This window comes from Podarcis pityusensis, assembly GCF_964106645.2.
Source record: "Podarcis pityusensis genome assembly, chromosome: 7".
NCBI classification, from domain to species: domain Eukaryota; kingdom Metazoa; phylum Chordata; class Lepidosauria; order Squamata; family Lacertidae; genus Podarcis; species Podarcis pityusensis.
Window position 1 is genome coordinate 68,664,362 of NC_138031.1, and position 27,136 is coordinate 68,691,497.

A 27,136-nucleotide genomic window follows, 5' to 3' on the forward strand; every position below is an offset into this window, starting at 1 on the left:
TGACCCTTTTCCGTTCTAACAGTACAAATTCTACAAGCACCCTCCATATCTCCTCAAAACCATTTCTCCTGCGTATTCCCCGTCTTACCTTAATAGCACATGTTAACTTATCATTAATAGCTGTATACCCCACAGCCTTTAGCTCTTGGTGAAGGCTTCTTTCTGGTGTACCTTGGCGCCATCTGTTCATAGAGTTCAGTGCAAAGTTTGCTGCCGCTCAATGATTTTGTCTACTGAAATAACCACGGGGTGAACCCTGCTGAAGTGAAGGCCTTCTAAGCGAAAGCGCATGGAGGTTATTTCTTTGGTTTGCTTTTTCCAGATTTAGCTCTATGTATGTGAAGCTCCTGTCTGTGGCTGGCTATCTCTCTCTCCTTGATTAATGTGAGCTCCTCTCTTGCCGCAGTGCTCTTGGCTCTTCTCTCCTGAGCCTGTCCAAAAGACTGCTGCTTTAGTAATTTTCCTCTTCTACTCCCCTGACGGTCACTTCTCTTCTGGTGGCCTTCCTTTTTTTTGTTTTTTATCCTTGAGACAATAAAGCTCCTCTTCCACCCGCTGTGCAAAACGTTTTCCTCACAGTGATGGATGCCCTTTCCTCGGAAAGATACTTGGTACATTTTCTCCATCTTAAGAGTCAATAATAGCCCTTAACAGACACCTGACCAAGTCAAAGGAGCCAGATAACATCACTCTCAGGGATTCGGCCACACTTGCCAAATTGTTGCGAACATTTAAGGACCCAACATAAATATAGGACCTGAGGCAAACCACAATAATTTTCCTCATGAGACAACAATCTCAAAACAGAATGAGAACATTGTCCTGGGTAAAATCAGAGCATCTAAACCAGGCATGTCCAAAGTCCATTTCAGTATACAGTGGTACCTCTGGTTACGAACTTAATTCGTTCCGGAGGTCCGTTCTTAACCTGAGGTACCACTTTAGCTAATGGGGCCTCCCGCTGCCGCCACGCCGCGATTTCTGTCCTCATTCTGAGGTAAAGTTCTTAACCTGAGGTACTACTTCCAGGTTAGCAGAGTCTGTAACCCGAAGTGTTTGTAACCTGAGGTACCACTGTATGTCCTGGGGTAAAATCCTAAAAAAGCTCAACAACGTTGATCGGCCCTCACGCATGTTCATTTCATCAAATATGGCCCTTTTTGAAAAAAGTTTGGGCAACCCTGATCTAAATCAAGGTTCTCCAGCTGTGGTCAGCAGGCCATGGGCGTTCTGTGAGCTTCCTTCAGGTGGTCCATGGAGTTGTGCTTGAAGATGGAAGGTGGCACATCTGTGGGATTATATATATATATATATATATATATATATATATATATAGCTATTGCCTCTTTTATTTTTATTTTTCTGCACTGTAATTTGAATTCCAATCGTCATGCAATATGGAAGAGGATAAAGAAGCATGAAAAATACAATTAAAAACCAAAAACATCTAGCACAGTGCATTACAATTGCTACAGCAGGCTGAAAAGCCATGGGGGGGGGTCTTCCAAGACCCCCAGCAATTCTCAAGTGGTCCATGGGGGAAGAAAAGTTGGGGAATCGCTGACCTGAATGAATTTTAGTAGGCTGTGCTCCCTGAATGAAATAGGGACCAGATGAAAGCTCCAGAATCGGGTATAGCTGAAGACTTAAATAAAATAGCCTCTCCTCACCCTGCCAAATGCAGCAAATCTCATGTGTTTAGTGTCTCTTTCCTCTTCGGTTTGGGGTAGGTCTGAACTCGTCCTGCGATGTGCCCCTTGTAGAACAGCAAATATTCCGGGCCATTTTGCAGGCAGCACCCATAGAACAGAAGTGAGGAATTGTTGCTGACAGTGAATGACAAATGAATGTTAAAAAAAGGGGGAATGTAAATAAGATTTGTGAAATGATGCTTGTAGAGGCCACTTTGCTCATGCGGAAACCTTGGTGAACTACCACTTTGTCATTGTCAGGAAGGAACTTTTGATCTACGAAGCTGTTTCTGTTCTTATTGTCTTTTTAGGCTCAGCGCTTCTGCTCTGGGCTCCTGAAGCCCATCTCTGTGTTACAACCCTGTGCTGGTTTCACTACTGTGGCTCCTCTCAAAGAAGCCTCGGGGTTTTACTTTTGTGAAAGCGATGCACAAGCTTAGTCAGGCTCAGATTGCATTTTTGTTGTTGTTTAGTTGTGTCCGACTCTTCGTGACCCCATGGACCAGAGCACGCCAGGCTTTCCTGTCTTCCACTGCCTCCTGCAGTTTGGTCAAACTCATGTTGGTAGCTTTGAGAACACTGTCCAACCATCTCGTCCTCTGTCGTCCCCTTCTCCTTGTGCCCTCCATCTTTCCCAGCATCAGGGTCTTTTCCAGGGAGTCTTCTCTTCTCATGAGGTGGCCAAAGTATTGGAGCCTCAGCTTCACGATCTGTCCTTCCAGTGAGCTCTCAGGGCTGATTTCCTTAAGAATGGATAGGTTTGATCTTCTTGAGGTCCATGGGACTCTCAAGAGTCTCCTCCAGCACCATAATTCAAAAGCATCAATTCTTTGGCGATCAGCCTTCTTTATGGTCCAGCTCTCACTTCCATACATCACTACTGTGCAGATTGCGTTTAGTTTGCATTAATTCAAAAAAAGAAAAGGGGGGGGAGAGGAGAGATTAGAACCAGGAAATATATTGGCTTAATCTGAGTCGACCCTACCTATCCTACATTTGAAATACTCTTATTCCACTTTAGAATCATAGAATTGTAGTGTTGGAAGGGATCCCAAGACACATCTAGTCCAACCCCCAGCAAAGCAGGAATAATAATTCCTCCCCAAAAATCCTGAAGCTTGTAAAAGATACTGAGTTTCTAAAGGACAATGAGAACCTTAACAAACTACAGTTCCCAGGATTCTTGGGGGACAGCCATAATGGTTAAAGGTAAAGGTAAAGGGACCCCTGACCGTTAGGTCCAGTCATGGCCGACTCTGGGGTTGTGGCGCTCATCTTGCTTCATTGGCCGAGGGAGCCGGCATACAGCTTCCGGGTCATGTGGCCAGCAGGACTAAGCCGCTTCTGGCGAACCAGAGCAGCGTACGGAAACGGCGTTTACCTTCCCGCCGAAGTGCTACCTATTTTTCTACTTGCACTTTGACATGCTTTCGAACTGCTAGGTTGGCAGGAGCAGGGACCGAGCAATGGGAGCTCACCCCATCGCGGGGATTTGAACCGCCGACCTTCTGATCGGCAAGCCCTAGGCTCTGTGGTTTAGACCAGGGTTAAAGGGTGCTTTAAATGATTGGTGTGGGTGTGGCTCCATATCAATTTGGATTTCTTCCCATTTGATCCCATCCATCCTTCCTTCCTCCAAACCGTGGCCTTGCTATCCATGCATCCACTCAATATCTTTTGAACCTCTTTCATTCCCTCTCGCTCACTTTCCTTTCTGCCACCGTTTCTCTTGCCCATTTCCTGGGACGTTGCTACACTCTGTGTACTTTTCAGATTAATTTTACTGGATCCAGCTCTTGTACTTTGACTCAGATCCCTTAGAAAAGCAAAGTGAGCTTTCATGTTTGTTTTGTGTCTTTATGCCTGGGGATGGGGAGACAAGTGAACAAAGTACCGGTGACCCACGACACTCAGAACTCCAAATGTGCCCATGGAGCCGAAAAGGTTGCCAGCTCCTCTTCTGCATAATCCCTGGCAACACAAATGCGAAGAAGACAAGCAGAAAACCGAACAATGAAGCATTCTGCTCGCTACAACTTTTGCTTGCTTTCCAGTGAGACTAAGAACAAAGCCCTTTGTCTGAATCTGACAGGAGTATCAAGATTTATTGATCTGAGAGAGAAATCTTTTTCAGAGATAATGTTTCACCTTGAGAAGTAATACAGTATAGCATTTCACCAACAGAAGAAGCTGTTGCATATACTGTTACGTAAGTCCAGGATTATATCCATTTGAGCAAATTAGGCTGGCACATTAGTTAATGGGAAGCCAGACTAGCTCTTAAAAACAATGTTCACAGGGGTTGTTTATGTGATCAGGGACTATTTGGAGGTTGTTTAAATAAATTTATGACCTTCCAAGTTGGCTAATAATTTGTTATCCTGCTGTGATTTCCTTGCGTGGTTTTTTTTTTGGAATTAGGTTTTCCAAATTACTTATATTTTGGGATAAAGCAACGAAAGCAGTGCAGCATCAGAGAACGGAACTTTGTTGGAGATAAAATATGATGCTATACCATAATAGTTTAGAGTCAACAATAAATGTGTTACATACAGGAGGCTCAATGTGTTTGCATCGTTTTTAATGCATTTAATCAACAGTAATCAAAACAATGTATATAAAACTTTTTTAGTATTAATACTTTGTCATCAATACTGTCCAACTTTATTGCACCCTTCTAAGGTTGGTCATTATTAACACCATTTTACATTTGATAAGAGAGGAAAGGCTGGACATGACATCTTTTTGGGTTAAGTTTAACTCTATATCTGCTGGGTTACACTCGTTTTTTCAGTTGGAACCTTAATTATCTGTATAGATGTTTCATGTCTTCTAAATTTAGTGTGGGAGATACCATATGATAATTAAGCCAAAGCAATCTGCAGCATGTAATTATCTCATTGAGGGGTAATCAACATAAACAACTTCTGGGAAATGTTCAGGTGCAGATCTCCAACAGGTGGACCCAATAGTGCGAGGTTGAACCCCAGAAATTTGACTCTACGTGCTTTGTCATGTTGCATGAATGAGACAGTCAAAAGTAAAATCTTGCTTATTGTGGTTGGCCCTCAGTGCAGATGTATTAAGGTATGTAGGGCCTTATAATCCAACTGTATGCACATTTACTCGGAAGGAAGCCCCAAGTGTTTTATTGAGCCTTTGTCTCCAGTAAGTGTGTTTAGGATTACCACCTGAGCTAGTTACGGCTTTAGAGGTTAACACTAAGACTGTGACAAATGTTTGCCTGTTTCAGTTTTCAGGTTGAAAAGAGCGCTTTGGGAGGGTGGGGATATTTTTTTGACACCACCATTAATGCTAACTTTGTCCCCCAAAATGGTTCATTGCCCTTCCCCTACTCTCTGCACACAATTATTTGCTTCTTTCTATTTTATTTCTATTAGGACTTCATCCAGTCCCGGGATCTCACCCAATCACAGTCGTGGTTCGTATTATGAAGATGATGATGTCCATGATGCTAAGCAGCTAATCACACTGGGCTTGTGCTGATGTTGCAGGTAGGGAGATGCTTCCTGGACTAGTCATATGGGCAAACCTAGCCAACCAGGGTCAGGAAGGGCAACAAAGATCTATTTAGCTGGAGGGCAGTGCTTCGTGAGCAGCCAACCTCTCTCCTTTTCAGTGCTAATGAAAGCATTCCCCCAAATTGCCCTTTTGCCCAGCCATGCCCTTGCTAAAACCAACACCTTGAATTGCTGCCACTGCATTTTGGGAGAGCTGTAAAAAGGATGGCCCTTTGGCTGGTTCATGACCTTAAGTTTATGAAGGCATATATATGCAGGACCTAAAACTGTCCGCTATTCCCACTAGCAACAGTCCGAATCGTAAAACCCAGGAAGACGGATTTCAAGTATGGTTTATTTGCGCTGTCTGTAACTTCAGTAGCGATCATGTCAAGCCAGTGAAATATTCTCCTTATAGGTGCGAACGGGGCCACAACGCCATCATCCCTGTCACATTGACACAAGCTGTATGTTTAGGAGCGCTTAATGAATTGCATTCTTTCCCCCTCCTTCCCTGACTGACACATCTTATTGTCACTTACCATTTCAGGAAGTCCCATAACCTTGGGCCCTCTACTTGAAATGTCACTGTCTTATGATTAATGAACATAATGTGGCAATTTCTGTTATGGAATATGTTCTGCGAGAGCCAGCCCTTACTCCCATAACAGTGGGACAAAAGTGCATCACTCAGTACGTATCTATGAATTGTATTATGACCGATTTTAGTTACCAGCCAGGATTCTTAAATGGCAGTGATTTTTGAAGATTAGCGTTTTAGGGTTGCCATCGTTGGTTTTACAAATACTGGATATCTGGGTGTGGCTCAGGATCAGACCCAGTGCAGACAAAAGCAGCTGGGTCAGGGGCAGAGCCAAGGCAAAACCTTGTGGGTAAGGGAAAGAGCCAGGGCAGGATTTTGGGTGTCAAGGTCAGAGAGCAGCATTTGGCAAGTATTTTCAGAAGCAGAACCTGGAGTATCCTATTTCTGCACATCCTGGTAATAGATGGGATTGGATAGATGGGATTTGGATTTGATATCCTGCTTTATCACTACCCGAAGGAGTCTCAAAGTGGCTAACATTCTTCTATCCCTTCCTCCCCCACAACAAACACTCTGTGAGGTGAGGGGGGCTGAGAGACTTCAGAGAAGTGTGACTAGCCCAAGGTCACCCAGCAGCTGCATGTGGAGGAGCGGGGAAGCAAACCCGGTTCACCAGATTACGAGTCCACTGCTCTTAACCACTACACCACACCGGCTCTCTAATCTTTTACAGATTAGACTAGCAAAATACTGGTTGGTTGACAATCCTTTTTTTTTTTGCAAGTCATTCCCAATGGCTTTATTCCAAACCTGAAAAAGAATTACAAACATCAAATTCAAAATCCATATTCGTTTTGTAACATAAGCCTATTACATAGTTGACTAGATTAAAATATACCTAATTGCTATAGACTTCCCTTTTCTATATATAAATGCAATGTAATTAGAAATATTGTATTAGAAATTTTTATAAATTCCCCTATACCCTCCACTCCCCTTCACCCATGTGTGATCTCAATTTTTTTTTTACTTCTTCCATCTTGTTGTGTTGTTGTAGTTTAATAATTATCCAATTATTCAATTGAGTCTTTTGATTCTTTTATTACTTCCTTGCTTACCCCTGCACGTTTTACACATTATCTATTAATATTCCAGTTCCGGAACCATCTTTTTGGTTGGTTGACAATCCTATGAGCATGTTGCTTTAGCAAGGATGATCCATACAGATCTCTGTGAATGGCTTGGTTTGATGGATCGGGTCCTGCATTTGCAAAAGGGTGAACACACCCACATCCATCACTCTCAGTAGTGACTGAAGTCTGGTTGATGACTATGTCTATAGCCTATATAAATTGGGCATTGCCAAAATTGACCATGTGCCTTAGGATGGGCGCTGTATCAGGACCTCTTCCAGCAGATGGTTTGTGCTGTCAGAGCTGGCTGCGCTGCCAATATATTTAGCTGAACCATGTACGCTTGTGTGTGAGAGGATCTGTGGATCTTTTTCTTACTTATGGACTTCATTGCAGCAAACTGGTCACAACCGATGTTGGCATACATGACTTTGAAGGGGAATTAGGCAGGTATACGGAGAATAGGGCCACCATTGGCTATTGGGAGCACTAGAACCTCCAGATTCAGAGACATTACTGGTTGGTGCTCAGGAGGAGCATCAAGAGCTGACTATTGTCTTCTAACCTCTAGGTTAAATTACTGCAACGCATTATACATAGGGCTGCCTCTGAAGATGGTTCAGAAACTTCAGCTGGTGCAGAATTAGGCAGCCAGGTTGCTCATCGATGCAAGATGGTTTGAGCACGTAATGCCAATACATTAGTTTCCAGGCCCAATTCAGAGTGCTGGTTTTTACCTATACAGCCTTAAATGGCTCAGGACTGCAATATCTTGAGGTCCGCCTCTCCTCATTTGAGCAGACGCCGACCTTACAATCATTATCTGAGATGCTTCCTCGTGTTCCTGCTCCGTGCAGGTAACAACGTAAGAAGGGGCCTTTTCTCCAGGGGTTCGCCATTTGTTGAATGCTTTCCCCAGAGAGGTCCGTCTGGTACCTTCATTGTATATGTTTAGGCACCAGGCAAAAAACATTCCCCTTCTTCCCAGGCCTTTGGCTAATTAAAAAATCTTTAGCCTTTTAAACTGAGAGGGTATTGTTTTTGATTGGTACTCTGTTAAGCAGTTTTGTATTTTTATATTGTAAACCACTCTGCGCTCATTGGATGAGTATAGAAATTTAATAAACAAATGAAAAAGAAAAAAATATCAAAATTTATGCGCTGCTCGTGGATTTCCCAGAGCCACCTTGGGTGGCCATGGTTAGAAGCAAATTAAACATAACTTTCAGTAGATCCAGCAGAGCTCTTCTAATGTCCTTATGATCAATGCCGTAATGTTTTGCCCATTTAAAACAAACACTTTCTTTTTTACACCAACGGTGCTCTGTGATTGATGAGTGGCTATTTAGCTTCCTAGTGAAGCATTGAAATGTAATGTGTGCCAAGTAACCAGCAACCCCCCCCCCCCCCAATCTCCTGCTACTACTGAAAGAAGCAATTCTCACAGCATACAGACAATCTTGCTTTACAACGCCGGCCTGCTTGGCGTTAAATGGTTACGACCTTGAACAATTTTAATTGGGTTGTTTGGCGGTCAGTTCACATGGGAAGGAGGGGAATTCATGCAAAATTATTATGATGTTGTAGTAAAACCTCTTCATTAAGACTGTAAGCAACATTCCAATGTAACAATCACTTCTCCAGTTTTGATAAAAAAAGACCCTTTCTGTACAAAGTTCCCACTGGTATTCCACAAGATTCTTCTTATGCCACAAATGTAAACAACACACAAGTTCTGTTCTTTCAAAAACATGGGGGGAAATGCACTTCATAGTCAGAATGATTATTCATTTTTTAGCGTAGGGGCACAATTCAGTGTGTATACTTATCGCACTTAGTACCTGGCACAAAATAATGCGGTTTATTTTATTCAGCTCAGATTGGTGGCAGGGTCGAAGGGCCAATATTTATATATGTACCTGCAAGTGAATGAGTGAGCTCTCTCACGATGCCAACTTATCCATTGCGCTTCACGGACATTATGCAGTAAATCCAGCCCTGTCACCATATAAGGCCAATCGGAACACCAAATCCCTGCACACTGAATTTTTTTGAAGTGAATAAACATTGTTCCAACAGCTACTAGTGCACTAGAAAGATTGCTATGGGGGAAACCACGGGTATGCTCACATTTGTGGCTTGAAACATTGTGAGTTTGTTCCTCCAGTTGCATTTTCAAGTTGCTTTTTCCTGCCAAATTTCACACTGAAACGGGGTCAGGAAAGTCGTCTTGGGTTGCCATATGTCCTCTTTTCCCCGGACACATCCTCTTTCTAAGGATTAAGGATTTATTTCCAGGCAGATTTTTAAAATTTTACAAAATGTCCAGGGGTTTTTTTTTTTTTTTTTTTGGTTTTTTTGTTTACAGTAACCCAAGAAACAAATTCTAGTGCATTAGACTCAGGTCTAAGGCACCCTGCTAAGCTAGTCTGCAGCAGAGAATCACAACAGTGCAGCATCTTAAACTAGCTACAAACTATAGAAATGCCTTCTCCTGTGGCTGAACTAAAAGGACGCTGACTCAGCTACAAGATCTTGGAGAAGGAGTCTGGGAGGACAAGAGTTAACACTGCCGCCCCCCGCAATGTGAACATGAGCCCAAATGCTTTCATGTGGCAAGGAAGGGAGCAATATGCATTTTTATTATTTTGCTGTTGAAAGTTAAGAGCATTGCTACTATCAATATATCACAGCTTCAGTAGCCTACATATAGTAGGGGTATTTAAAATGAGCATCATCACAGCAATCTGTAGTTAAAAGTAAAGTAAAGGTAAAGGGACCCCTGACCATTAGGTCCAGTCGTGACTGACTCTGGGGTTGTGGCGCTCATCTCGCTTTATTGGCCGAGGGAGCCGGCGTACAGCTTCCAGGTCATGTGGCCAGCATGACTAAGCCGCTTCTGGCAAACCAGAGCAGCACACGCAAACGCCGTTTACCTTCCCGCCGGAGTGGTACCTATTTATCTACTTGCACTTTGACATGCTTTTGAACTGCTAGGTTGGCAGGAGCAGGGACCGAGCAACGGGAGCTCACCCATTCAAACCACTGACCTTCTGATCGGCAAGTCCTAGGCTCTGTGGTTTAACCCACAGTGCCACCCGCATCCCTCAGTAGTAAAAGTAGAAGTTGGCAAATGTGTCCTCTTTTTTGCTCTTCAAAATATGGCGACCCTAAATTGTCTTCACTTGATGATTTCCTTCCCTGGGATGAACTCCAGTTCTCTGCATGCCCCAAAGCTGCCTGAACTGTTGACCCCACAGTGTAACTGCGGCTTCTGTTTCGAATTTCCATGGAACATGGTCTGATATCAAGTACAGTGGTGCCTCGCAAGATGAAATTAATCCGTTCCACGAGTCTCTTCGTCTTGCGGTTTTTTCGTCTTGCGAAGCACGGCTATTAGCGGCTTAGCGGCTATTAACGGCTTAGCGGCTTAGCAGCTTTAAGAAAAAGGAAACAAACTCGCAAGAACTCACAAGACGTTTCGTCTTGCGAAGCAAGCCCATAGGGAAATTCGTCTTGCGGAACGACTCAAAAAACAGAAAACTCTTTTGTCTAGCGAGTTTTTCGTCTTGCGAGGCATTCGTCTTGCGGGGCACCACTGTACATAGAAGAGGGGTATTTCTCTAAAAGCTACAGGACTTTAATGCTCACCTGCCCCATTCAGTAGAAGGGTGATGAGCAGGGGCAGCAGCCCTGTGTGTGTCTATGTATTCAAAATGTTTTTACCAAGAAAAGCTGAAAAGATACAGGAGTATAGAGATGAAGGCAATCTTTCTAGAAGTGACTCATTTTTATAAACGAATGTAAGTCTGCAGGGTATTAGCCGGAGAGTTTTCAAAGCAAAGAAAAAGGTTGGTTTTGCAGATACCAAGACCTAAATATTAATCGAAACTTAGCTGCGATTCTGCTGACACACATAATGAAGTTTTCCAGCTGTCACTCACTTTTGCTCCTGACAGTTCTAATGAAATGCTACTGGCATAAAGGGTGCTCCTCAAGGGCCTGAAAAACTGAAACAGGTTTCTGGCCTTTAAAAAAAGATAAATTGCCGGCTATCTGCCCATTTTCTTCCCGTCTAGAAACTCAGAACGCTTTGTGCGTGCACTGGGCCAAGAAGCAAAAATTAGAGGCTTTGTAATCCAAGATGAGTTTGAGAAACCACACATGCCTACCTCGGTTTCTGCTCCTTCAAAAGTCCTTATGGAGGGCATCGGGAATAAACTTGACTGCGAGTGCGGTATTTAGGGCACAAGTCTAATTAAGGAAAGCCATTTTTGTTTCCTTTTTGAGAAGATGGAAATGTCACAGATAATAGCCATTAGTTAAACATTGGCAGCTGGTGGTAATAACACACCAGCCGCAAGGAAATATTGTCTGGGAAAAGGTTGCTCTGTAACCGAACTGCGTTAGGAGCAAAGCGTCGGCTGCCTTGAAACTCTTAGCAATGGGGTATAATCTCAAGCTTATAACATGAAGAAGGGCAGGTACTCATATAAGCAGCTGTGACAATCAATCCGGTCCTAGGATTGTACAGAACGAAGCAGCTGCTTTAGGAAGTGATTTTGGATTTCATGATCAGATTGTTGGATGCTTAGTTTATTACTGTTGTGGTTTTACTACCAGGGTGTGGAGAAGAGGCATTTCTGGTGGTGGTTGAGGTGCTGAGGTTGTCTTATGACTTTCTTCTTCTTTGGCAATCACTCGTAGCCGGGTAAGATTGTCTTCCATAAACCCAGTTTTAACAGTGGTTCTGTAAGTGACTGTGGAGGCCAATTCTGGATCCACACGTCCTTCCACAGTGGGGACATTGGTTTCCAGGCAGGAGTTGATCATGGTGAGGGTTTGCCAAGTGTGACTTCCTCTTAGCACATTTCTCCTTTTCGCCCTGAGTTCGAGCGTTTTCAAAGCCCACGACACCTTTGGTAAAGGCTGTTCTCCAATTGGAGCGCTCGCAGGCCAGTGTTTCCCAGTTGTCGGTGTTTATACTACATTTTTAAAGATTTGCCTTGAGAGAGTCTTTGAACCTCTTTTGTTGACCACCAACATTACGCTTACCATTTTTAAGTTCAGAATAGAGTAGTTGCTTTGGAAGATGATCATCAGGCATCCGCACAACATGACCAGTCCAACAAAGTTGATGTTGAAGAATCATTGCTTCAACACTGATGATCTTTGGTTCTTCCAGTACACTGATACCCATGACTGAACTTGCAGTGGAGGCATCCTAGGGTGCTTCCAGACTGTCACTATTGTTGGGGTGGGATTTAATCACATACTGGCAAATTCAGGTTGTGCAGTTATAGATGATTGGAAGGCCTTGTGTCAACAAACCTGCTTCCCCAAAAGTACAGGGTAACATTTGCTCTGTCATCTAGCCTGTCGCTGCAAACAAATCGGAACGAAATCTCATTCAATAGCAACATCATCTAATTCTTTTGCAAGATTGATAAACAGATAATCGGGAAGCTCCCCTATTCAGCATTTAATACCTTTTAATGTTTGTTCTGACCAATAGCATCATCCCAGTAACTGTCATGGACTGGTTGGATGCAGAGGAGTGCTAAGAGGAACCAGCTGGGGAGCCCCAAGGGTAGAAGGGTCAGAGCCCATGGATTGGTGGTGGGACGATGGTGAGAGGGAGAAGACTGGGAGGAGGACGTGTCGGAAGCTGAAGCGGTGGCAGGGTTTAATGAGCAGGAAGAGGCTGTGGCAGAGAGCAGTCCAGAACCAGAGGCAGAAGCAGAGGCTGGAGAAGAGGGAGGCCAAGAGGCAGAGATGAGTAAGGCTGGTGAAAAAGTAAAGGGATCTCCTGCTTCTACTACAACAAGCTCCCCTCCCGCTAGTCTCCTAAGACCAGGAGAGACATGAAGTGGGAGCAGCAAAGGCAGGCACACCTGTGTAGTCTGATTCCTTGGGGAATACCCTGGAGAGGTGGAGACTTAGGCAGCTGAGGGAACCTTTAGTCTCTGCAACTGCCTTGTAAGGGGCAAGACGTACTGAGAAAAGTTGCTGCCCTCATTAGGCCTGGCACCCCTGAGCAGGCCTTGTTTCTTCTCAGGAAGAGTTAACTCCACCTACTCTGGGTGACTTACTGTGGGCTCGCTTCTGACAGCAGCAATCAATTAACCTAGATTGTTATAACCTGACTTGTAGCATCACATCTGTGGTATCTGACATCACCTACAGCTGCATTACACACTGCGATTGCTGTGGCAAGCCTTTACGCATCAAATATGTAAAGGCTGAAGTTAAAAACACAGAGAAATGCACTCCCCCCCCCTCAACAGTCTGGGCCAACCAGCTTTCCCAGACATGAGTACATGGGTGTTTAAAGATGTTCATACACAGCCTTTTACTAATACACTTGACATGTTTGTTGTCGAAAAACACCGGGCTCTGCAAATGGCTGCAACAATGATTAGAAGCAAAATGAACGGTGCATTTGGAAGTTGAGCATAGCTTTTCCGTTCTCAACTGGAATATCTGGGCGGCACAGCCTCTCTTCTACAAAATGAAAAAGTTATTAATTTTTAAAGCGTATTAACATATAATGAAGTGCATACATAATTCAGCTCGGTAAGCTCTGCTGTCCATGCCTCTTAGTAGTTATAAAGTACCTATTTAAATATACTCGGTTTTACATTTGGAGGTTGGAACGCATTCCTGCAGATGCCACAGTTCTGTTTGTGTTGTTAAAGCTCGTGCAGAACTGGAAATATTGGTACATATAATGTGATTCCCAGGGTCCTGGTTCATCTGTTTATTCACTAAAAATAAACACAGAGGTTCTGGTTTTTACAACGACCTTCATACATGGAATGTAAGTTATCCCACCTCTTCTAATGTGGCTGTCATTCCTGCTGAAAGGTAGTAAACATCTAAGGGTGTCTAGGGAGTCTATTTCCTAGAGCAAGGGAAACCAATCAGATGTATTACAAATAGAGATATTGGAGAATTCCAACGGGAACAGAAACGGCTGTGGAAATTGCCAGAATTCCAATGATCATCCAAGGTGTGGAACACAAGCAAATACAGTCGTACCTTGGTTGCTGAACACCTTGGAACTTGTACGTTTTGGCTCCTGAACATTTGAAAAGCAGGAGTGTTTCAGTTTTTGAATGATTTTCTGAAGTCAAACGTCTGGCATGGCTTCAGTGACTTCCGGGAGTTGAATGGACTCCCGGAACGCATTCTGTTCGAGAAACAAGGTACGACTGTATGACTGGTATTCACTATCAGTTTTTATAATCCTTGAATGATACATAATTATGTTTTCTGCATTTTTTGACATTTCCCTTTCGTTCAGATGCACTGAAGTTAATGACGTAATTAGTTACCTCATTCATTACATAGGTTTTGGGTAAGAGTGGCTAGCGAGATGAATGATAAACGTTTTAGTGGAAGCTGAACTGCAGCAGAACAGGAACAGCGCTGATTGCAAGGGACTCGGGAAGGGCTGGAAATCACTGCCTCCTTACATTCCTAATTACAAGGCAACTGGCCAGATCATATGCATTATGAGGTTTGCCTGATCCATGTCGTCATCTGTCCTTAAGGAATTCTAACTCACCAGACAACAATAGCTGCTCTTTGGTGGCAAAGGAGTGTGTGTTTGTCAGGGATTGGATAGCTCAGTCAGTAGAGCATGAGACTCTTAATCTCAGAGTCATGGGTTTGAGCCCCACACTGGACAAAAAGATTCCTGCGTTGTAGGGGGTTGGACTAGATGACCCTTGTGGTCCCTTCCAACTCTGCGATTCCTGTCACGGCTAAAAACTGGCCACTGTTCCTTTAATGCTAAAAGAGCTACTTCAGCATGAGTCAGCGGCCTACAATGACTCATGCAACCTTTCACCAAATTGTACCTGTATATATAGAGTGGTCAATGTTAGTGTTTGGTGTGGGCTGGTTGGATGGTAGAAAGCCGGTTGCGTTTGGTGTGTGTAAAAGCTGTCAGTCGTGGTTGGAGAAGCAGACTTTTAAAGAATAAAAGCAGCAATACTCTGCAAGAATACTCTTTCTCAAAGACTCTTGTGTGCCAACTAAGGTCTGAGGACTAGGCAAAGGAGTAAAAAGGAGGTCGGAACCTTTTCTTTTTCAAACACTGACAATTCCAATGCTATTTTTCTAGCACGAACGCCTCCCTTGTTCTTCTATGATGGTAACGGTGCCTCCCTCAGAGGTGCCGGAACAGAGTTCCAGTGAGTTTTGGCTGAAAAAAGCCCTGTGTGATTCTATATTTTGGATCCAATAGGAAAGGATGGATCCATTAAAGTCCAGTCTGTATCATTTCTGCATGGAGACTGGACTAAGTCCACCCTGTCCTGTTTACACACAGATTTTTAGCAGAACATCTAACATCAGCATGGAAACACATTTTTAAAAAAGCACTTGCGCTCTGAGGGCCTCTGCTCTTGTCAAATACATGTGCCATGCTCTTCACCCTTGGGAATATTTCCTGAGCTGAAAGCTGGACCATAAAGAAGGCTGATCGCCGAAGAACTGATGCTTTTAAATTATGGGCTCTTGAGAGTCCCATGGACTGCAAGAAGATCAAACCTCTCCATTCTGAAGGAAATCAGCCCTGAGTGCTCACTGGAAGGACAGATCCTGAAGCTGAGGCTCCAATACTTTGGCCACCTCATGAGAAGAGAAGACTCCCTGGAAAAGAACCTGATGTTGGGAAAGATGGAGGGCACAAGGAGAAGGGGACGACAGAGGATGAGATGGTGGGACAGTGTTCTCGAAGCTACCAGCATGAGTTTGACCAAACTGCGGGAGGCAGTGTAAGACAGGAGTGCCTGGCGTGCTCTGGTCCATGGGGTCACAAAGAGTCAGACACAACTAAACGACTAAACTCAACAACAACAAATATCATGGAGCTTGCATGCAGATGTTGCATAAAACATCCTTGAATCTAGTTGATTCTCAGAGTCCCTTCCAACTCTACATTTCTACAGTTCTACGACCCCCCACCCCATTTTAGCGGCAGCTGAGGCCTGCCACATTTGTGTTCCATTTCTAACTGCATTCCAGAAGAAAGTTTCTCATGCCCAACTTGAGTGAGGTGCTTGTGTAGTTTAGCCTCGTTTAGTACAGCTCCATTTGCATTATTTTGTAGCAATCATCATGATAAGGAAGGAAAATGGAAAATATAATACAGTACTGGCTTTTTTTTCTAATTGCTCTTCTCTAACATTTGTTTTGCCATGGGCTATTTCCAGCTGTACCGAAGTTCGGCAGCGCACTATCGCATTATCTAAATTTAGAATTCTGCTAAGATAACAGAGTGCTTAAGCACTTTTAATTGGACATATGTCTCCCTGTGTCTCCTTGTACTGATAGCACACTCTGAAATTTCCCTTTTCACAAGGAATCAGAGGAGAGTGGTATGACCTGCCTTGCTGCTTTCAATTTAATGAACAACTTCTTTACAAAAAAAAAAGGGAGAGAGAGAGATTTTTGTGTCATTTTCAGTAATGTTTAAATCATATTTCATCTAGGCCAATAAGTGAAGAATCCTCGGGTCAAACACAAAAGGAGTAATTTGTTGCGAGATTATTGCATTGCATGGTAATGTAATATAATGTAATGTAATGTAATGTAATGTAATGTAATGTAATGCAATATAAACCACAGATGATGATGGTGTTCCTTTCTATTAAGAAATAGTAATTATGCCAGAATTTCCCAAACTACATATAATATATGTAGTCCTTTGAAATAATATATGTAGTAGCTTTAGGCCAGACAGGAGCTGACATTGACTGCATATACAAGTTTGATAGCAGTTTGAATCCCCTCAACAGGGTGGGATCCCATTGCTCTGTCCCAGCTCCTGCCAACCTAGCAGTTCAAAAGCACACCAGTGTAAGTAAATAAATAGGTACCGGTGTGGCAGGAAGGTAAATGGTGTTTCTGTGCACTCTGGTTTCTGTCACGATTGCGCCAGAAGTGGTTTAGTCATGCTGGTCACATGACCCGGAAAAGCTGTCTGCGGACAAACGCTGGCTTCCTCGGCCTGAAAGTGGAGATGATCGCTGCACCCCATGGTCAAATTCTACTGGACTTAATCGTCCAGGGGTCCTTTACCTTTCACTATAAAAGTTTGTGTAGAAGTAAGTCCTATTTGGGACGTGGGTGGTGCTGTGGTCTAAACCACAGAGCCTTGGGCTTGCCGATCAGAAGGTCGGCAGTTCGAATCCCCGCTATGGGTGAGCTCCAGTTGTTCGGTCCAAGCTCCTGCCCACCTAGCAGTTCGAAAGCACATCAAAGTGCAAGTAGATAAATAGGTACCACTCTGGCGGGAAGGTAAACAGCATTTCCATGCGTTGCTCTGGTTCACCAGAAGCGGCTTAGTCATGCTGGCCGCATGACCCGGAAGCTGTTTGCGGACAAACGCCGGCTCCCTCGGCCTATAGAGCGAGATGAGCGCCACAACCCCAGAGTCGTCCATGACTGGACCAAACGGTCAGGGGTACCTTAACTTTTTAAGTCCTATTTAGTTCAATGGGCTTTTTCTAAGCTGAGTGGTTTTGCTCTGTAGGTGGCTTGACAGTGTCCACCCAATGAGTTCATGTCTCTGTTGAGATTTAAATCAATTTTGTTCAGGACTTGTTCTCTTAATGATAATGTTACATTATGGCACTAAACCACAATTAGCTCAGCACCATTTGTTTGCAAATCTACTTCAACCCATGGCTTGCAATTGTGGTTTGCTGACAGATCACAAGCTATGGTTTAGCCAGTTCAGGCACCACCCCTTTCTTCCTTGTTCAGCATGTTGTCTCAGATAAGCCAGTCTTGCAAGGTGCTCTGATTTTGCATTAGTAATTTGTTCTTCTGAATTTTCTCTCTTCACTTGTAGAGGTGCAGGTTTTTTTTTTTAATTGAGAAAAACAAGTGACAGAGAAAATGAAAAAGCACTGAGTTACCACACTGGCCTCAATATTGTTGATCACTCAAGGGCAAAGCTGGTTAGTATGTACTTAACTCCAGGCTGGATAGTGAGATAATTAAAAGCACTGAATTAATTCATATAAGTGAAAAAGAAGGTTTCAAAAAAGAGCCTTGGACAATACATTTTATGTTCTGTGACTTATTGCGGTTATGTTTTTTTGTTTTTTTTACACCAGCAGTAGATTTGAGCAAGGAAAGAAAGAGAAAGAAAAGAAAATATTTTTGGATGGTTCTTTCTGCTTTGTCCTGGTTCTGCCATGTGCAACAAAACAAACTCATTTGTTACTCTCACAGCAAGGGATGTATTTGTAAGGCGTGACACCGAGAGTACATTGCTGCTGCTCCCTTCTAGTCCAGCAGTTTGGTGTTCTTCCATCTCTCTCCAGAAAGCAAAGGCAGCCTGGGTAAAATTAATAGAAGAAAACAAACCTATTAGGGTTTCGCTTGCGTCCTTCTTGAAGGGCGGAAAACAGAACTCAATGGCCTTGTTGACATTAACCTCAAAGGCTCGGCTGGCTTTTGTTCAATTCACGCTTCAATCAGTTCAAAAGGAGGGTCAGTCTCCTGCTAGGGTAAAACCGTGCACATCTCTTGCATAGGTAGTCTTGTTGCCAAGAACCAAGGAGGGATGAGTGCGAGACCCTTGTCTGGGCTTTGCTTGGGAAATTAGAAAGACAAACAAGCCTTGAGAAACTGTCTTGAAATTTTGCTTCTCCTAAAAGCTAATGAGCACACAGTGTTGACTGGCATGGCAAGTTTATTAGTTTAGAGACAGTAAGTGGCATCAAAATTCAGCAGCACTGATGAATGAAATAAAGCAAGGTATTTCATCACCAGCTGACGACATGGCTCCCCAAATCTCTTTTCTGATGAGAGCAGCTTTTGCATCTCATTTGGAAACCAAGGACCCAGAGTCTGGAGGAAGAATAGGGAGGCACACAATGCCAGATGCTTGAAGTCCAGTGTGAAGTTTCCACAGTCTGTGTTGATTTGGGGAGCCATGTCATCAGCTGGTGTTGGTCCACTGTGCTTCACTGAGTCCAGGGTCAATGCAGCTGTCTACCAGGAGATTTTGGAGCACTTCATGCTTCCTTCCGCAGATGAGCTTTATGGGGATGCTGACTTTATTTTCCAGCAGGACTTTGACACTTGCCCACACTGTCAAAAGTACCAAAACCTGGTTCAATGCCCATGGGATTACTGTGCTTGATTGCCCAGCAAACTCGCCTGACCTGAACCCCATAGAGAATCTGTGGGGCATTGCCAAGAAAAAGATGAGAGACATGAGACCGAGCAATGCAGAAGAGCTGAAGGCTGCTATTGAAGCATCCTGGTCTTCCATAACACCTCAGCAGTGCCACAGGCTGATAGCATCCATGCCACGTCGCATTGAGGCAGTAATTGATGCAAAAGGGGCCCAAACCAAGTACTGAGTACATATGCATGCTTCTACTTCTCAGAAGTCCAATACTACTCTATTTGCAATCCTTTCACCTGTATATTTCTACAACAGATAGTTTGTTCTTCCCACTCAGTTCCTGTTTCCACTGGCTCAGTTTTTCTTACAAAGGCTTCAGTCATGACCACATTTCACTGGATATCAGGATTAGACACCCACTCAACCCTTCTGGTCTGAACAGAGGAGAGGTGTAAAACACTCCTCTCTGAGAGCAAGTATGGTAGGTGTTTATGTAGGTACCTTTGGCTATATACACACTAACCCATATGTAGCACAAAAAATGCACCGTGTACAGTGGCACCTCGGTTTAAGAACAGTCCTGTTTACGAACGATTCGGTTTACGAACTCTGCAAAACCGGAAGTAGTGTTCTGGTTTGCAAACTTAACTTTGTCTACTATGGAAGGGCACCGGCGGCGGGAGGCCTCATTAGGGAAAGCGTGCCTCAGTTTAAGAATGGATTCGGTTTAAAGATGGACTTCAGGAACGAATTAAGTTCGTAAACCAAGATACCACTGTACTTCAAATAGCAGCTGTTCTCCATGGTCTGTGGTGAATGAGCACCCCCAGCCCCACTTCCACGTATCTTTTAAACAGGAAATCCTAAGGACTGAATTATCTTCAGCATGCAAAATAAGTTCTTTGCCCAGTGAGATACCAACCCTCTCCCTGAAAATTGAAATACTTTATTGTCATTTGTACAACTTGTATACAGTGAGATTACACCCCCCACTCAGCACTCTTAGTCTTAATTCCCCTCGTTTACTGACGCACACCCACCAAACCCGAAAGTCAGTTGCCCTGTTGTTATCTTTTCATTCAGTAGCCTAACAGCCCACGGATAGAAGCTGTTCTTTACCCTGTTGGTGCGACTAATCATGCTTCTATATCTTCTGCCTGAGGGCATGAGATCAAGAAAGTGCCGGCCAGGGTGTGAATCATCCCTGAGAATTTTCCTCACTCTCTTGAGGCAACGTTCTTCCGCTATTTCATCCAGCGGATTCATGGGACAGCCCATAATATATTGTGCTGTATTCACCACCCTCTGTAGGCACTTCCTATCAAATGATGTCAAACCAGCGTACCACACCGTGATGCAGTATGAAAGGACACTTTCTATTGTTGACCAGTAGAAAGAGATCATCAAATGTTGATTGACATCATTCTTCCGCAATACTCTGAGGAGATGGGCTTTCTTAACCACCTAGGTTGTATTTATTTTCCAAGTAAGGTCTTCACTGATATAAACTCCTAGGAATTTAAGGAAGAGACTCTCTCCACACAGCCCTCCCCGATGTACAGCGGGACTAGTTCTCCTCTCTTCCTCTGAAAGTCCATCACCATCTCCTTTGTCTTGCTGATATTAAGGTGCAAGTTCTTCCCTAGGCACCATGTAGATATTTTTTGGACCTCCCTTCTATATGCTGATTCATCTCCACCTGTTAGTAAACCCTTTATGGTGGTGTCATCTGCAAACTTAATAATTGTAGTAGACGGGTCAGATGATACACAATTGTATGTATACAATGAATACAGGTAGGGACTTAGCATACATCCCTGTGCTGTGCCAGTGCTGATTTTTAAGGAATTAGATGTTACATGTCCAATCCTCACTGTTTGAACATACCTGCTCAAAATTCTTCCATCTGGATGTTATAATTCCTCAAAGGAGGCCAAAGCTCCATCTCCAGATCTTTCTTTGGTTCTACCCTTCCTGGTGTGAGTGACACTCCTGGGATGCAGGCTTCCATGTCTGATGCAGTTTGCCAAAGGACATGCCAGAACATCTTTTGGAAGCATCACAGGTTGTATTTGTTTGAGCTGGCTTAGGTAGGTCAGGGTCCAGCCTGCGGAGAGCCAAGGGCTTTTGATGGTATTGTAATGTGATTGGATCTTATTCTGTCGGAGTAGGATTTTAGTATTTAAAAAAATGATCTGCCCTCAACCTTCAGGCTGGGAGCGAGTGATAGCTCTCAGAAAATCAACATTTTAAAAAGTAACACTTGAAGTTGATGTAATCGCTGCCCTAAGCCTTATCTGGGTCATCTTTGTGTCCTCAGCTAGGCTTTTTTTTTTTTTTCCCACATTCTCATCTAGCAGATCATTGCCTTGATTGCTGCAATATGAAATTGCATCCCTTGAAACACAGTTGACTCCCCACACCTGCCTTCAATGAAGACTGTTCTTCACTAAAAATCCCGGAAAAATGACAGTGGTTGCATCAGGATTTGGGGAGCCCTTGGGCAATATTTTCCCCAATGGCTTGCCTTCCCTGGATGGGACTCACTCTTTGCCATGGTTGCCTTTGCCCAACTTGCCATCACCTTTGAGGAGATGGCGAATACTGTTCCAGGCAAACTCAAGATCACTGGATGGAATTATATGTTTAACTGTAGCTGCTATAGATGTTTTTAACTGTATATATATTTTTTGGAAGCATTTTAATCTTTTTTGAATTCTTTTTGGTTTTGCTTTTAAGTCGTATATCTGTTTGCCGCCCTGAGCTCTTTGCCTCTTCCAGGAGTCAGCAAAAACAGCCCTTTAAGTGGGACACAATATTTAATGCAGGTTTTATACCATATACAATCGTAAATAACTTTTCAAGCCTTTTAGGCTCCAGTCTTCATGGAAACAGATATACAGATACAGATGAGGAGAGATCTGTAGCAAGAAGCTTGTAAGCGTTAGCTTGGTAGCATTAATCAATAATACCATATATTGAGGGTACGTTTAGATTAAATCATTTTGGAAAGCGTAATATTAAATTGGGGCTGAAGCCGTAGATGGAGAGGAAGAGAGGGGGGGGAGATAAAGTTAATCTTACAGGCATGGAAGCCCTTTAAAGGAAAAACCTCACTCTAGTAGGGTGAGATTGTCCTGAAATAACCATCAGGGACTAGAATACAAGAAGGCTAGGTTAGAGACATTGAAAGCTGTAAATAACAAAAAGACTAGAGTCCTAAGCCAGGGAAAATAATGAAAAGGGTTTCACATTCTCTTCAAATTCTTTCATTCCACAGAGATATAAAAATAGCCATTTTTTCTATGAAGTTATTGCGTGACCAGACGGCGACAGCCCCAGCCCCCAGGGATCATAAGGAAGGAATAAAGACTCTGACAACATTATATGGAATTGAAATTAGGCCACAACTTTATTAAACTTCCGAATGTAGGAAGACCTTGGCTTAGGCCTTGGGCATGTATTCCCCCCAGCCCCTCAGCTGGGGGGAACTGGGGCTCTCAGGGTAAATGGGATATAGGGGTGCTCTGTGAGACGTAAGTGTAGCAGGCAGCCAAGCCCATATTCCCACACGCAGGGTAGTTCACTGACGACCTTTCAGTGTATGGCCAGTGACACCCATATATATAACCCCTTTAAGAGGGGGACCCTGGAATTGCTGCCGCAGGGGGGTGAGTCACCACTTCATGCGCCCCCCCCCAATAGGGAAGAAAAGACTAAAGGATTCCACCCAAGACCATAACTGCCAAAGTTGTGACAAATTGCTACGGGGAAGACAAAACCTTCCAATGCAGGAAAATTTATTCCCGGTCCTCCAACAGCAACCAGTCAAAGACCGTAGCAGCACCCGCTAGGCAGGGAGAAAAAATAAACCTGCAAACAAGAAACAAAGGAAGTGTAGGAAGGGTGAATCTCCAGAGCCAACTGCCTGGCTATTGTCAGCTCCAGCCCCTATTTATAAATGGGGCTGGCCCCACCTCCCAGCAAGAAACTTGATTACTGAGGCTGGGCGTGAACCTCCAAAAATTAACACTGAGAGGCAAGCCAGCCCCTGTTTGCCAGTAAGCTCCCTGGGAACTGTAGCACCGGGCGCAATCCTGCAAAAGGCACCCACAATGTAAAGTGTGAGTGCTCACTCTCATATATTGCATGGAAATACAGTGGTACCTTGGGTTAAGTACTTAATTTGTTCCGGAGGTCCGTTCTTAACCTGAAACTGTTCTTAACCTGAAGCACCACTTTAGCTAATGGGGCTTCCCGCTGATGCTGCGCCGCTGGAGCACGATTTCTGTTCTCATCCTGAAGCAAAGTTCTAAACCTGAAGCACTATTTCTGCGTTAGCGGAGTCTGTAACCTGAAGCGTATGTAACCTGAGGTACCACTGTAATAAGCAAATTTATACAAAACTGCAGCGATGGTAATTCTACCTCCCCCACCATATTCAGCTATTGTCATTTTTTGCTGAGATAAGGAGAACAAAAAGCATTTCATATCCACAGTTTCAACATATCCTTCCAAATAATTTAAAAGTATATTTATCGGATCTACGGGTAATTCATAATTTGTCCCCACTCAGTCATGAAGTTCTCCTTGGGTCAATCGCTGTGTCTCAGCCTGACCTACCTCACAGGGATTTGAACCCTGGTTCTATATTGTAGTGGCTCTCAAAATGGAATATTAAGGACATGACAGATTATGAATTTCATCCATGCCAGTGTGACACAACAGTGGACGTCAGTGGACACCTCGCCGCCATTTATGCATGGGCACGCCTCTGTCCCCCCCCATAAATCCCCTGTGAAAACAGTGGGGAAATTGAGTCCTGGTGCTGAAATCCACTCTGAATGTCAAGCAGGTATGGTTTGAGATTTTAGACTGATAGCTGCACGGTAGCTGAGTCAACGTACAATCAATCTTTAGTACAACCAGGAGGTTGGTAGGTTAAACCGACGTTCTGATTGTTGAGACTATTATGAATTGCTGTGTCAAGTGTTTATTGAATGACATTCTCATAGAGGAATCTGAAATGCAAATTATAGTTCCAAGCTGTTCATATTTACACCCTGCTGGTGGGCTTTCGCTCAATTAGCGCTGTGGGTTTCTCTCAGTGTCGTGTGTTTCGGAGAGGACGATGGCCTTTCTTTTCTGCTTGGGACAGATAAATGAGCCTCCACCAAGGAGAGCAGTGTTTATTACATAGAAATGCCCCTCTTAGAAGCCTGTTTTGCACCAACGTGAGTGTAAGCCTCATAATTTACCGAAGTTTTGTGTGCGTTTCGCCTGACGCAGCCTTAGCTGAGAAGATGCATCTCTGAAAAACGCCCAGGGCTGTTTGCTAAATCATTGAGGCCCATTCTGCTGAAGCCTTCAGTTATGCCTGGCCTTTTCAGTTATGCTACCCTTGGTATTTAATTAGCATGGTACGCGAATGGCCTGGATTCTATTGTGTCTTTGCTGAGTGGGAACCTTGTTGCCTGCTCATCCTCTGCAAAACACCCCAAACCTGGAAATACGTGTCCCGGTGCCAGAAAGTGAGTGGCACCACAGTCATTGTAATATTGCTAAATTGTGGTAGTCCTTTATTGTCTTGATATGTGACCTCTTTGTGCGTGAACATGGTAGTGACCAGGAAGTGTCAAGGACTCAAGGTCAACCCCTGGTTATGGCCACCTTAATCTATGTGGTCAGCATGACTAAGCCGCTTCTGGTGAACCAGAGCAGCGCACGGAAACACCGTTTACCTTCCCGCTGGAGTGGTACCTATTTATCTACTTGCACTTTGAAGTGCTTTCAAATTGCTAGGTTGGCAGGAGCAGGGACCGAGCAACAGGAGCTCACCCCGTCGCGGGGATTCGAACTGCCGACCTTCTGATCGGCAAGTCCTAGGCTCTGTGGTTTAACCCACAGCACCACCCACGTCCTTAGTCTTAGAAGACACCTAAAAGCACCCCCCCAATTGTCTTTGTTTTCTGAATAATCACAGAAGGAATGTTTCCTTTCAGCCTCTGGAGGGTCCTTCTGTAGCGCTTTTGTATAGTGCTACTCCATCCCAATTTGCAGTGGAGATGAATGAAGAACTGACTCACGTTGTGTGCTTGTCCTTCTGTTGCTGGCTAAGCCTTCACATTTCCCCTGCAATTCCAAGGGATCCTTCTGTCTCCAAGTAGCCAATTACTCCTGGACAGCAGGCAAAAGCACAGCGTGTGCCACCCATGTATGCCATGTACGCATTTTGCTTCCACCACCTATTTACGGCACTAACCACATGCCATATGTTTTCCTTAGGATAGATTAGGAGAAGGGGACGTATTAAAGAGTCAGGAAGGCCATAGTGTATCTTAGATGCCTTTTTTTCCTGCCACAATCCACCTTCTCTTTGTGTACTGAGCAATGCTTAACGCAAAATTTCTGCTTTGTAAATACACTTTAGCTATACTTATTTTATTTATTGCACAGGGAAGATAAATGAGTGATAAAGCTATAATATATTAAGTTAAAGGACTAAGACAAAAACAAAGAGGGAAAGGAATTGCTGAATTAACCAACTGAACCGGAATACAAAAAAGGGAGGTGAGAGGAGGTCAGGAAAGCAAGGAAATGAAATGTAAGATACGAAAGGATAAATTTGTTTCTAAATGTTCTTTCTATATATTTTTTTATATATACTTTGCATTTTGTATGTTTTTTCTCTTTCCCCCCCAATATTTTTCATTGTCTTTTATGTAATTTTTTGTTTTTGAAATCTCAATAAATATCATTTTAAAAAAAAAAAGATAAAGGAGTGGTTCAGACAATTAACTGTGAGCCTTCTTTTTTTTGGGAGGGGTTTACGGCCACACACACACACACACACACACACACATTAACTTCCTGCCATACGGACATGTGCAGTGCATGTCTACGTTCATTTAGTTATTATTTGCCCTCACAAGACAGTTTACAAAACAAAATACTTAAAACTAATACTGTATTGTTGTTATTGTTAAATAATGCTGTTATCCATGAAAGTGCACCAGATTGTTTTTTTTAATAGTGAACCAGACACAGAATCTTCCTCCCTTCTTTCCTTCTTTTTAAAAAGGCTTGATGGGAGGAAAGAAAGTTTCCAGGATCCATCTAAAAACTGCCAGACAGAGGGCTAAACAAACTTCTGAGGGGAAGAATTCCAGAGATTGAGGGTCCACCACTGAAAAGGCCTTGCCTCTGGTATTTCCTTAATGGCAGACAGGGATGTTGGAGAATTCTGAGGGAACTGGGAGCAGAAAATGTTGACGTTTGCTTATTCACCCTGTGTCTCAATTGTACTTCGAAGCGGAATGTGTAATATGCCTGCTTTCATGGCAAGGCCATAAACCACTCAAACTGCTGTAGCTGAACATAACCTATCTTGGTCTGCATCATTGTGAAAGTAAGGACATGGGGCTTCTTCTGATGGTGAAAAGCTATCCCTCAAAGTGTTGTGCGGGCAGATGACTCTCTCCCAGAAAGTGACAAAGTCACAGCCACTGGGGGTTAGTGTTCATGCAAGGAAAATCCTGCCCCCCCAAACACCTGTTTTTTCCCCTCTGCTGGGAATAAGTGGTGCTGGAGAACAGGAAAGGCTCAGTCAGGCCCCTGAAGCACAGCAATACCCTTGCGGAAATGGGGTTTGGACAGGAGAGGTTTAATGGAGCCAGACGTACGGCTAGAGAGAGACTCCCTTAACAGAAGTTGCCGGGCAAGTTTGTCTGTGAAGAGAAATTACAGGTAAGTGGCTTGGGAAGGCTAAGAGATGGTTGAGGAAGATAACTCATCCCACTCTTACCAGCTAGAGGGAAGGGGCGAGTTAGGAGTGTGAGCATCTGTCAAAGGAAACAAAGAGAGAGAGAGTGCAGAGTTGGGTGGTGGGCTCTGTAAGTTAACATTGCCAGGGGGTGCCACTCTCTAGACATCTGATATGGGGAAATGGGCTCTTCACTGGAGTTTTAAAATTGAATGTTTTAACCTACACTCAGTCCTTTTGTTTGCAAATGAATTCAGAGGGAGGAATTCAGTGCTACACCAGCACAAGTATTTTTGCTGAACTCTCTCTGCTGTCCTCCCCCGGCACT

At 43.7% G+C, this 27,136-nt stretch overlaps 1 long non-coding RNA gene across 2 annotated transcripts in view; it reads left to right on the forward strand.

Moving 5' to 3' along the window:
* Positions 1-3,628: 3,628 nt before the first annotated feature.
* LOC308482123 overlaps positions 3,629-27,136 on the forward strand; it is a 72,301-nt gene continuing 48,793 nt past the window's right edge. For both annotated transcript variants that reach the window (XR_013989058.1, XR_013989059.1), the window contains exons 1-2: positions 3,629-3,900; positions 5,093-5,206. This is a non-coding gene — a long non-coding RNA (uncharacterized lncRNA). The remainder of the gene's footprint in view (positions 3,901-5,092; positions 5,207-27,136) is intronic.